General features: G+C 31.9%; 1 pseudogene; it reads right to left on the minus strand.

Moving 5' to 3' along the window:
• Positions 1 to 7,613: 7,613 nt before the first annotated feature.
• Positions 7,614 to 10,457, minus strand: LOC145796163 (receptor-like protein 7 pseudogene; annotated as a pseudogene).
• Between the last annotated feature and the right edge of the window lie 403 nt (positions 10,458 to 10,860).

Below are 10,860 nucleotides of genomic sequence, written 5' to 3' on the forward strand. Positions count from 1 at the left end.
GCACAAATCTGATAGCCTTGCCATAGGTTGTCAATGGTTTTTCTGGTGAGTGAGAGTCCTTTAGGTAGGTTCATTTAAATTTATTATCCGTATGACTCAGAGAGAGAGAGAGAGAGAGAGAGTTTCTATCAATAACATCCCTAGTGCTAGGAATTTCGTGCTATTTGTTTTGACTTTTATCTTTTTGTTTGTCTGAATACTGCTTGTCCTCTTTCCTTCTTGCTTTTTTATTAAAATTCTTTGTTGAAGCTCAAAGAAAAAAAAAAGAGTTTCTATCAATAAAACTCTCATGAGAATCATATTTCCACTTGTGCAACCTCTCCAATGAGTTGTCCAATCTTCACACTATTTGTAGTTGTCAGATTACCTATGGGCAAACCACTTATTTATGCCAAAAAAGGGGGTTATTGAGCATTGTCCAGTCCTTCCACTTTTGAAGCACCCTGAGATAACACCCGTAACTGATCAAGGCACTTGTTCCATAATTCTCTGACTATCCTCCTCTTTATTGAAAGAGCATGCATACATATTTTCACCCCCAAGTCGCAATACAGAATTCAGCTTCTGTACTCCAGAGTCCTCTTGATAAACCATCTTGAACTCCAAATCTGCGAAGATTCTTGTCTACAATAATCTTTCCAATAAGATGAGATTTTTTTCTCTAGTAGGAGGCGTGGAACTTAAATCATCTAAAGATAAGGAGGGAGGTGTGTGGTGTTTGTTAGCCATGGATCTGAATAAGGAAAAGATAATATGGTAGCAGAATTGGAGCAACAATGCACATAAAAGAGAGATGCTCTGGAAGCAGGCGACGATTAGTAAGTAGTAGTTCAGTCTTTTGCATATAGTCTGGGGATATCCGAGTTAGCAGAAGCAGAGGTATAGGAAGTGATCTGGGCTAGTTAATGGAGGGTTGGGATTCATGATAAAAGGAAGTAGAAGAACAAAATGTGTGATTTATGTAATGATGATTGAGGGAAACTAGGAAATATGTGCCACTCTAGGTTTGGCCTGGTCTGGGTATGGGGACTAATTTGGCCATCCCAAATCCAATCCTAAAAACATTCAAACCCCAGACCCGCCCATTACGCCATTATATATGGCTTTAAAGTGAATTTGGACTGATATGTTAATATTTTGTATACTTTCCACTGATATGTAGTAGTATCAGTTCAAATACCAATCCTATTCTACAATGTAAACTAGGGGGTGGAAAAAATGGTGATGTGAGGTGCATATTATCCCTATGAATGGAAGTAGATGTAGTATGCCATCTTTATTGATTTCATTTTTCACTAGCTTGACTTCCGCTCACTTGTGCTTCACTAGCTTGACTTCACTCAATTGTACTGTGTGGGTTGATAAACATGGCTAGTATGAATGCAATGTCAGGTACACATGTCTTGTGATTATAAGTTATTGCAGTGTTTAATTTTGAGCTATTGTGGTGGTGGAGCTAATAAATGTTCTGCTATGATGTTTGATTTTGTCCCAAAGTAGTGTTGTATATTATCTGTTCTTTGATTATGACTAAAGTGATTTTCGATTATAATGCATATTAGTTTTAGTACTTTGATCAATGACTGAAATTTATTATATATATTTTTTAATTTAATAGTTGAAGGTAAAGATGCATATAGTAGGTATATTTTTTATTTTAGGGTGTATAGTAGAATTTCTCTCTCTCTCTCTCTCTCTCTCTCTATATATATATATATATATATTAATATTAATACGATGATAGACTAGTGAGAATCACTTGCACAATGGTGTGTGGAAGCTTTCATTGATCTCACTTGGGTAAGGGGGAAATCTTTATACCATTTAGAAAGTAAAGAAGGTGAGGTGTGATTTGTGTTGAATAGCAATGAGAAGATGACCAAATTTTATATTGAAAATTACATACTCAATGATATATCACCGATATATGAAATGCAATCACAAATGATATTTATTATATTCAGTATTACTAGAAAACGTTGTTACCATAGCCAATTACGTTTTGGAATGCATGTTCCAAAGCGTAGTGTATTTTCGTTTCAAAACAATAAATTTGGCGATCTAAGGTATCTCAAAAGATTGTTATAATATATTTCCTTAAGGGCTTTTTAGGAGTAGAAAAATAATAATAAGATAAAATCTAAGGCGAATGTAATTTTAACATGACAAAACATAAAAAATGAGTTAAAATGTGTTGTCATATGATTAATTTGGGGAAAACAAACTTAGATTTTATTTGATGTTTAATTGTTAAAAAAAAATTCTCTCGACTGAAAATATATTAAATTCTTAGAGTGTAAAAAATATATTAAATTCTTAGAGTGTAAAGTGTACAAGTGTATCCTTATCTTATTACAATTTCGAGCATGTGGCGTGGATAACATACACTATATCATTAGGTCATGTTTGATTCACAAGATTAATAGTGAAGTATTAATAATCCTATTAAATTTGTGTGGTATTCACTACCTAATTGGATTAATATCCATTGGATTGATAATCCCACCCCTACCCTATTACTAATAATCCTACAAATTTGTTGGATTAATTATCTATTGGATTAATAATCCTAAACTAAAATGTTAAAACAAATATTGAATAATTAGGTCCACGAATTAATAATTTCAATCTCATGCTCTAATCTACCCAATCATATATGCCCTTAAAGTGATGACACATAATTTATTTACATAAAATTTTAGTCATTACTGCATTTACTAAGATGGGATGTGGGAGTGAAGGTGCAACAACTCTTTTTTTTTTTTGGTCACAATTTGTGAGATTTTATTTTTTAATGAACCAATGACACTTTATTAGGGAGTGTTTGGCATGAATTTATTATCTTGAATTAAGATACATATGTTAACTCATTAAAATCAACGTTGTTGCAAAACTTACCTGCGAAAGTTTGGAACTTGTTGGCACCAATTTTTTTTTTTTGTAGGAAATGGTAAATTGGTCCGGACCGGTTCGAATGATAGGATTTGGTTTGGTTTTTTAAGATGGGTTGTTTCCGATCTTAAAATAATCAAGAACTATTGATCATGGTTCAACACTCCTCTAGTTTCTTCGACTTTATTTTCCTTAGCTTTTGTTTCAAGAAGACAAACTACAGTCCTGTTTGGTAGAGCTGTGGGAAAGTACTTATACCTTATATCTTAACAGCTTATAACTTATAACTATAAACATAAGCTGATTTCTGATTTATAAATTAAGTTTCTCTTGCCCACTCAAAGAATAAGTTGATTTCTGACTTACAAAAAGTTATAAGCTGTATTGTTAAGCTAAACCAAACACATCAAAATAACTTAAATTAAGCTGAAAGCTGAAATAAGCTGAAATTAAGCTGTACCAAACAGGACCTACGTATAGTCTAAACTGGATGTGCAAGTACTTTAATAGTTGAATTCTCATGGTAGACCCCAGCCCGTTTATTGGCCAAAGCCTTACCTGAATTCTGTTAACTCTAAGTTAGACCTTTACCCGGTCTTATTATGTTGTGGGTGGATTTCGGGGTGCAAATTGGACGGACTCAACCTGAGCAATCCGAGCTTAGTTTAATTCTTTTTGGGCCTTGGGCAAAATATTTTGAAATTTGGTACGGATTTAGACAAAAATTTATAAGCCCGAATTAATTTAGGGAAATACATCAAACAACCCAACAATCCGAAACCCAAATTATATATATAAATATATAAAAATATTAAATATACATATGAATTATAACCATTAAATGATATTAAAGTAATTTTGATCGTTAGGTCATATTGAATAAATATTATATACAAAAGTAACATAACACAAAATCTTTTTTTTTTTTCACACTCATAAATTATAAAAACTACCATAACAGGATTTCTTTATATTATATAAATTATTTATTTTGATATTATTAATAATTTTATAAGAAAAATGTGAATAAATTCTAATTTGAACAATTTAATTAACTTAGCTGCACATACAAAAAAAAAAAAAAAAAAAAAAATTTATGCACAATTTGGGTGACTAACAATATGGGTTTAATTCAGGCCGGACTTTGACAAAGAACCTCATGTTACAATTTGGGCTTGGACAGGTCTGGCCAACTCTCAGTACAACTTAGACAACCTCTCGACCTGCTCGAATTGTACTCTTAAGTAGATCCTTAGCAATTTTTTTTTCATTTTTTCCCTTATGGATTTTGATATTCTTAATTTGGAGTTTGAGACTTTTCAAGGATAGAAGTGTGTTGAAAACTTGGTAGCCCAACTTCCTAATTTTCTTCCCAAATTTGTTGATTTGAGAAAATTTGTGCTGCATACTTGAAGGAGTCGGTTAGTAAAACGTAGCCCCATGTTGAGCCAAATTTGGTTATCCCAAATCCAACCCTAAACAAACTTCATATCGGAATCACATTCTTCAAAGCTTGAACAAATCTTGCTGTAGTCGAATGGGCTGTAATTTGGACCTTTGAACAAATCTTGGACCTTTGTATCGGAGTCGAATGGGCTGTAATTTGGACCTTCATATCGAATGGGCTATATCGTTTTTTGCTATAGTCAAATGGGCTGTAATTTGGACCTTCATATCGGAGTCGGTTAGTAAGGCCAGCCCACTGTATTAATGTGTTATGGGCTGTAATTTGGACCTTTGAACAAATCTTGCTATAGTCAAATTTCACTATGTTTGATTTCAATTTTCTGAATTTAATTTTTTGAAAATTGAATTTTTTATTTTTTGTATTTTTTTTTGTTTTTAATGAATATTTTTAAAATTTTAAGCAATTTTTATTTATTATTTTTTTAGATGCATCTTACTTAGATGTATCTAAAAAGTAAAATACTACAAAAAAATATTTTTAAAAATCAATAAATATATAAGAATATGAAAAATATATTGAATTTTCGTATTTTTTTAATTTAGTGAATTTTTTGATGATTTTTTTTCACAAATATTATAATTTTTCAATGTATTTATGTTAGATGTTTCTAAAAATTAAAAAAAAATGCTTGGAATATTAAAAAAAAATTAGTGAAAATTAAAAAAACACGAAAAATTAAAAAATTTAATTTTCTAAAAAGTGAATCCTAACAACGCAAACCAAAAAAGGTGATTACTACTTAAAAAACATCACATTGTCTAAAAGTTCAAATCCAAATTACAAAAGCATCATATTGTCCAAATAGTTCTAATTTCACAACCTTAAAACAATAAAAAAAACTAATCATAGCACAAAGAACATTCCAACTCCATAAAATTCTGACATGCACAGAAGTTGTCTTTCTTCGACAGTCTCACAATAACACTTATAGAAAACATACGAAGAAATTCATGAACATGGTAGAGAATAAACAAATTAAGGGATATTTTTTTTTGTTTTAAAAAAAAATTCACTAAAGGAGAAAGGGTAGAAGGGCTCACCCCTCAATCCTCACTCATACAACACAAGTAACATAAAAAAAACATAAGGGAAATACAAATAAAATAAAAGGAAAAGGTTTTGTTAAATTTTGTCCAGGCCAGTGTCCACCCCTTGAACACAGGCATGGGGATTGTAAGGGCTTAACTCAGTCCCAAAAAAGCCTCCAAGTCATATGTTTTATCTCTCTCCGAATATGAAAAAGAAAAAGAAATAACAATCACTTTGCTTAGTTCTATTTTTTAAAAAATACTTTTTAAAAAATTCTACTTTCTTGTTTTTCGTATTTTTTTGTTTTTATTGATTTTTTTTAATATTTTAAGCAATTTTTTTTACATTTTAGACATACATAACATAAATATACCTAAAAAGTAAAAAACTTGTGAAAAAAACCTTTTAAAAATTCACTAATTACCAAAAATACAAAAAAAAAAAAAAAAGAAGAAGGAGAATTTAGTACATTTTTTTTTTTTGTATTTTTATGTATTTATTAATTTTTTAAAATATTTTTTCACAAATTTTTTACTTTTTAGATACATCTAAGTAAGGTGCATCTAAAAAAGTAAAAAAAAAAAGTTTAAAATTTTAAAAATATTCACTAAAAATAAAAAAAAAACGAAAGCCAAAAAATTCAGTTTTCAGAAAACTTAATCCAAAAAACTTAAACCAAACACACTGAATGTTTTTAAAAAAATAGAAGAATTATAGTAACAGTTCTTGTAGTTTGGAACTTATGCCACTTTAGTTCTTAACTTTTCAATTGTGATATATTTTACCTTAAATTTTGAATCTTGTTCCAAATAAGAACAATAAAAAATATTTCATTTGCAAATGGTCCATTTTAAGGATAAAGTCAGCATACAATTTATTTTGTGTTGGTTACCTTGTATGTTGTTTGAAATATAATGGCCTTTTTTAAATGAATAATGTTGGCACTTTCTTGGTTATAAAATTCTGTTTAGTTTAATTTTCAGAATCTATTTTCAGAAAATTTTTCTAAGAACTAAAAATTAAATTGCTAAAAAAAATTAAAAGCACATCATTTTTATATAATTTTATCTTTTGGAAGGGAAGAAATAATTTTTTAGATTTAAATTTTTATTTATTTATTTTCGTTAAATAAGTTTTTATTTTTTTAAAAGTCAAACATGGCAACAACTTAGATGTCATTATTAAACCAATCCATTAAATCAAAAAAATTCAAAACTAAAAACCTTTCATATATTAAATATATCGATTTACACATTAAAACCCTAATAACCTTCCCTTACATTATGACCATCCAAAAATATTTGTTGACAACAAAAATAACCATCTATTACATGATAACTATCCAAAAACATCAACAAAAACAATTACCCATTACATGATCATCATTCGAATGCATACTAAAAATTAATTTGGTAAAAAAACAAAAATATAAAAATGTAAAAGATTTATTATTTTTATATAATTTTTATCTTTGGTGCGTAAATTTTTTTTAAAAAAATTCAAAATTGACTTTTTGACATTTATTTTTGTCAAATTAATTTATATTTTATCAAATTGACAAATTTGCCTTTGAAATGAAATATTTTTTGTTTGCAAAGAAAACGGTATCTTCAATTGTTCTTGTTTGAAACGAGATTCAAAACTAAGAATCAAATGTATCACAATTAAAAAATCATAAACCAAAGCAACACAAATCCTAAATTACAGAAACCATTAGTATAATTCAACCCAAAAAATACATGATGCTTGCTAGAATTTTTCTAATCCTACCTTATATTCACATGATTCATGTAATATTTTAAATGATGGCATACTTTTAGTGTTTTTTTTTTTTTTTGGGGAGGAGGGCGCATAACATCAACCCGTCCAACATTGTTTGTTGTTTATGTGAAACGAAATACATATAGTAGTATATTGCCATGAAGTTAGAGATTCTTTATATCCAAAAATCTCATGATCCCTATACTTCATGAACAATCAATCATATGATATGTCAAGAATCTCAAAATATAGAAAATTCAAGACACGATTATGCGATTGAGAGTGCTTTTAATACATGGGAATGGAAATTTTGGGTAAGATGATCTATGTGATTCTATAAGTAGAAGCTAGAGTACACAATTCATCCAAAAATATATCATGAAAGCATTATACATAGATAATTCAATAAGTTTAGAAACGTACCCCAAAAGAAATAACTGGTGAAGCAAATGCCTAATCAACTTCAATTTCCATGTCCCCTCCTTTTCTCCCTTCTCAGCTTGCGCTGTTTCCTCCCAAAATTCTCGATGAACCATTCGTGATACCTTGTGGTTATTGTGTGCCCAATAACCATCCCGACTACTATCCCACTCACATATCCCGTGCATATGAAAATCCAATCAACTTTACTTGGGAACGCTGAATCATTATCTTGTTCCGAGTTCAATGGTGGTGGTGCCTCTAACTTTCCACATTTCCTTGATAAAGGGTCTCCGCACAATCCTGAATTCCCCTCGTAGGAATTGTTCTCAAATGTGTTGAATTGCTGCCCATGTGGAATGGGTCCAGTGAGATGGTTATTTGAGACATTTAAAAATTCAAGGAAAGTGAGAAGTGCTAGTTGCTGCGGGATTTCTCCCGAGAGCTTGTTTTGAGAAAAGTCCAAAGATTCAAGGTTTGTTAGGTTCCCCAAGCATGATGGGATTCCACCATTAAGGTCATTGTTGGAAAGGTTGAGCAACTGAAGCCCCTTAAGGTTTCCAATAAATTTTGGAATCTCCCCTTCAAATTTGTTGCTTGAGAGATCAATGGCAGTGAAGACATTCTGGATCTTCTGATATTCTGTATTTACACCTTTGTTTGTAATGTTCATTGTGTACAAATAGAAATAAATCCAACTGGCATTGATCCCGCGTCCTTCAATGATTGTGTTCATATAATTCATCTTGTCGACATCAAAAAATTTCATTGCATTCCAATTTTGAAAGTATTTTGATGGCAAATTACCTGTAAAGCCATTATGAGAGAGGTCAATGATGTGCAAATTTGGTAGCTCCAACTTAATTTTGGGATTCTCTATTGCACCATAGAATTTGTTGGATCGCAAGATGAGAACCTGTAACTTTGTAAGATCTCCTAACCACAAGGGGAATGCATCGTCAATCAGATTATTTGAGAGATCAAGAAACTCAAGCTCGGTACAATTTGCCAATGATCCTGGCACCTTCCCCTGTAATTTATTATCACTCAAGTCAATCATCTTCAATTTGTTTCCTCTATTGTATGAGTGAGGAATGGGACCCTGAAAGTTGTTGCCTTTGAGATTTAGAACCGTCAAAGAATCACTGAAGTTAGTCAAACATGGAGGAATAGTTCCAGTCAAGTTGTTATTAGACAAATCAAGAACATAAAGAGAACTCAATCGACAGATCAATGGTGGAAGTTCTCCTGTCAATCCATTGTGTGAGACACTATAAAAACGGGTGGATAATGGTGGAATTGGCAGTGGTCCTTGTAGCTTGTTATAAGAAAGGTCTAACTCGAGTGAATTATCCCATGGAAGGATATCTGGATGTTGCTCAAAGCCTGTTAGAGAGTTATTCCGAAGATATATATTTACACTTATATTCAACATCCATGCCGGAATTTCCCCATGAATTTTGTTTTCACCAAGAGATAGAACATCAAGTTTGTCTTGGAAGCGCAAGAAATTTGGGAATTCCGTCAAGTTGCACGAATCAAACCATAACATCTTTAATTTGTTAAGAGTGTTATTTGAAGTTTTTTTGGTTAGAATTGTTAAATTGTTACCAGACAAATCGAGAGAAGTAAGATTTTTGAGCATCAGAAAAATTTCAAGTTCCAAGCTGCCGAGGTTATTGAAAGAAAGATCTAGAATTTCAAGATTCTTTAGCTCAGAGAATGACCTTGGGATTGGGCTTCGCAATTGATTAGTTGAAAGATCTAGCGAAATTAGATGGGTTAGGTTGGTTATATGAGAAGTTATTTCACGACTTAGGTGATTGGAGGACAGGTATAAATGAGTAAGTTGAGTTAGGTTTGAAAGAACTGATGGGATCGAACTGTATAGATTGAGGCCACTAAGGTCCAAGTCAGTGAGTTCAGTTAGCTTACCAAGCAATTGTAGGGTCCCTACATTAAATTTGTTGAATGAAAGCGACACGTAATTGAGTTGGGTCAAATTACCGAGTGAAGCTGGAAGGGACCCTGAGAAATAGCAGCGAGAGAAATCTAATTGATTCAAGAAATTAAGATTTCCAATCGAATCCGGTAGCTTCCCCGAAAAGCCGGTGTAAGAAAGCATCAAATGCAGAAGGGGGCTACTTGGATGAAATTCGGGCAAATGGCCAGTGAGATATCCATTGAAACTTACATCAAGAACTTGAAGGTTTGGTAGATAAAATATGTTTATTGGAAACTCACCACGCAACCCACAATTTTCTAGAACGAGAGTTGTCAAGGAAGTTAAGTTGGCCAATGTATAAAGTACTTCAGAAGATATGCTCACGTCATTGAGACGAAGCACTTTGAGGTTAGTCAAGTTTTGAAGTGGGCTTCTGAGACCAAGCTTTTCAAGTTTCAGTAGTCCTGAAAATGATGAGTCATCATTGTAAGAAAGATCAATGGAAACCAATTTGGATAATTTTGAGATTTCCAAAGGGATTTGACCGAAAAATACAGAGGAGGAAAGGTTGAGACTTATTAGCTCTGAGAGATGGCTAATTTCTGATGGAATGCGAGAGTAATCAAAGTCATTATGAGCAAGGTTAAGTCGCTGAAGGTGAACTAGGCTGAAGAGGCTGCTGCTTGAATTGATAGAACCGTGGAGGAAACTGCTGCTGAGGTCAAGGCCAATCACATGACCCGTATCCTCATCGCATTCGACGCCATCCCATGAGCAGCAATTGCCACTATCTCCTTGGAGCTTCCATGATGCAACCTCCGAATGAGAAGAAGGATCACTAGCAGCGGATTTGTCAATTGAAAAGGTTTGCTTGAATTGCAACAGGGCGGAGCTCTCGTCTGCATGGCATAGTGGCTGCTCAGCAGACAAAGAGTTAGCCATTATTATTATAAGATGAAAGCAAGAGAGTGATAAGAAGAGTAAATGCATGAACAAATACAATAATACTATGGGAAGTTAGGCCTCGTTGGTTCAAAGCTAAATTTTTTTTGGGCTTTTTTTTTTTTATTTTTTATTTTTAAAAAAAATGTGTAAAAAAGTAGAGAGCTGATATGAATCAAAACAGATTAAAATAGCTCTTAACCCTCTACCTAAAAGAAGCCAAATTTTTTATTTGAATTTTTATTCAGAATTATCAATATATGATTTGAATTTATTTTGTACATGAACTCTACAAAACATCTATTGAATTCCAATCACACTATACAATTCTGGGTCAATTTTCTGCAACAAAAGCTTTATTTTGTGAGAAACATGACTAGTGGAATTCCATGTCAATTATATG

The sequence above is a fragment of the Camellia sinensis genome, chromosome 7 (genome assembly GCF_055761805.1).
Source record: "Camellia sinensis isolate YWXY chromosome 7, ASM5576180v1, whole genome shotgun sequence".
NCBI classification, from domain to species: domain Eukaryota; kingdom Viridiplantae; phylum Streptophyta; class Magnoliopsida; order Ericales; family Theaceae; genus Camellia; species Camellia sinensis.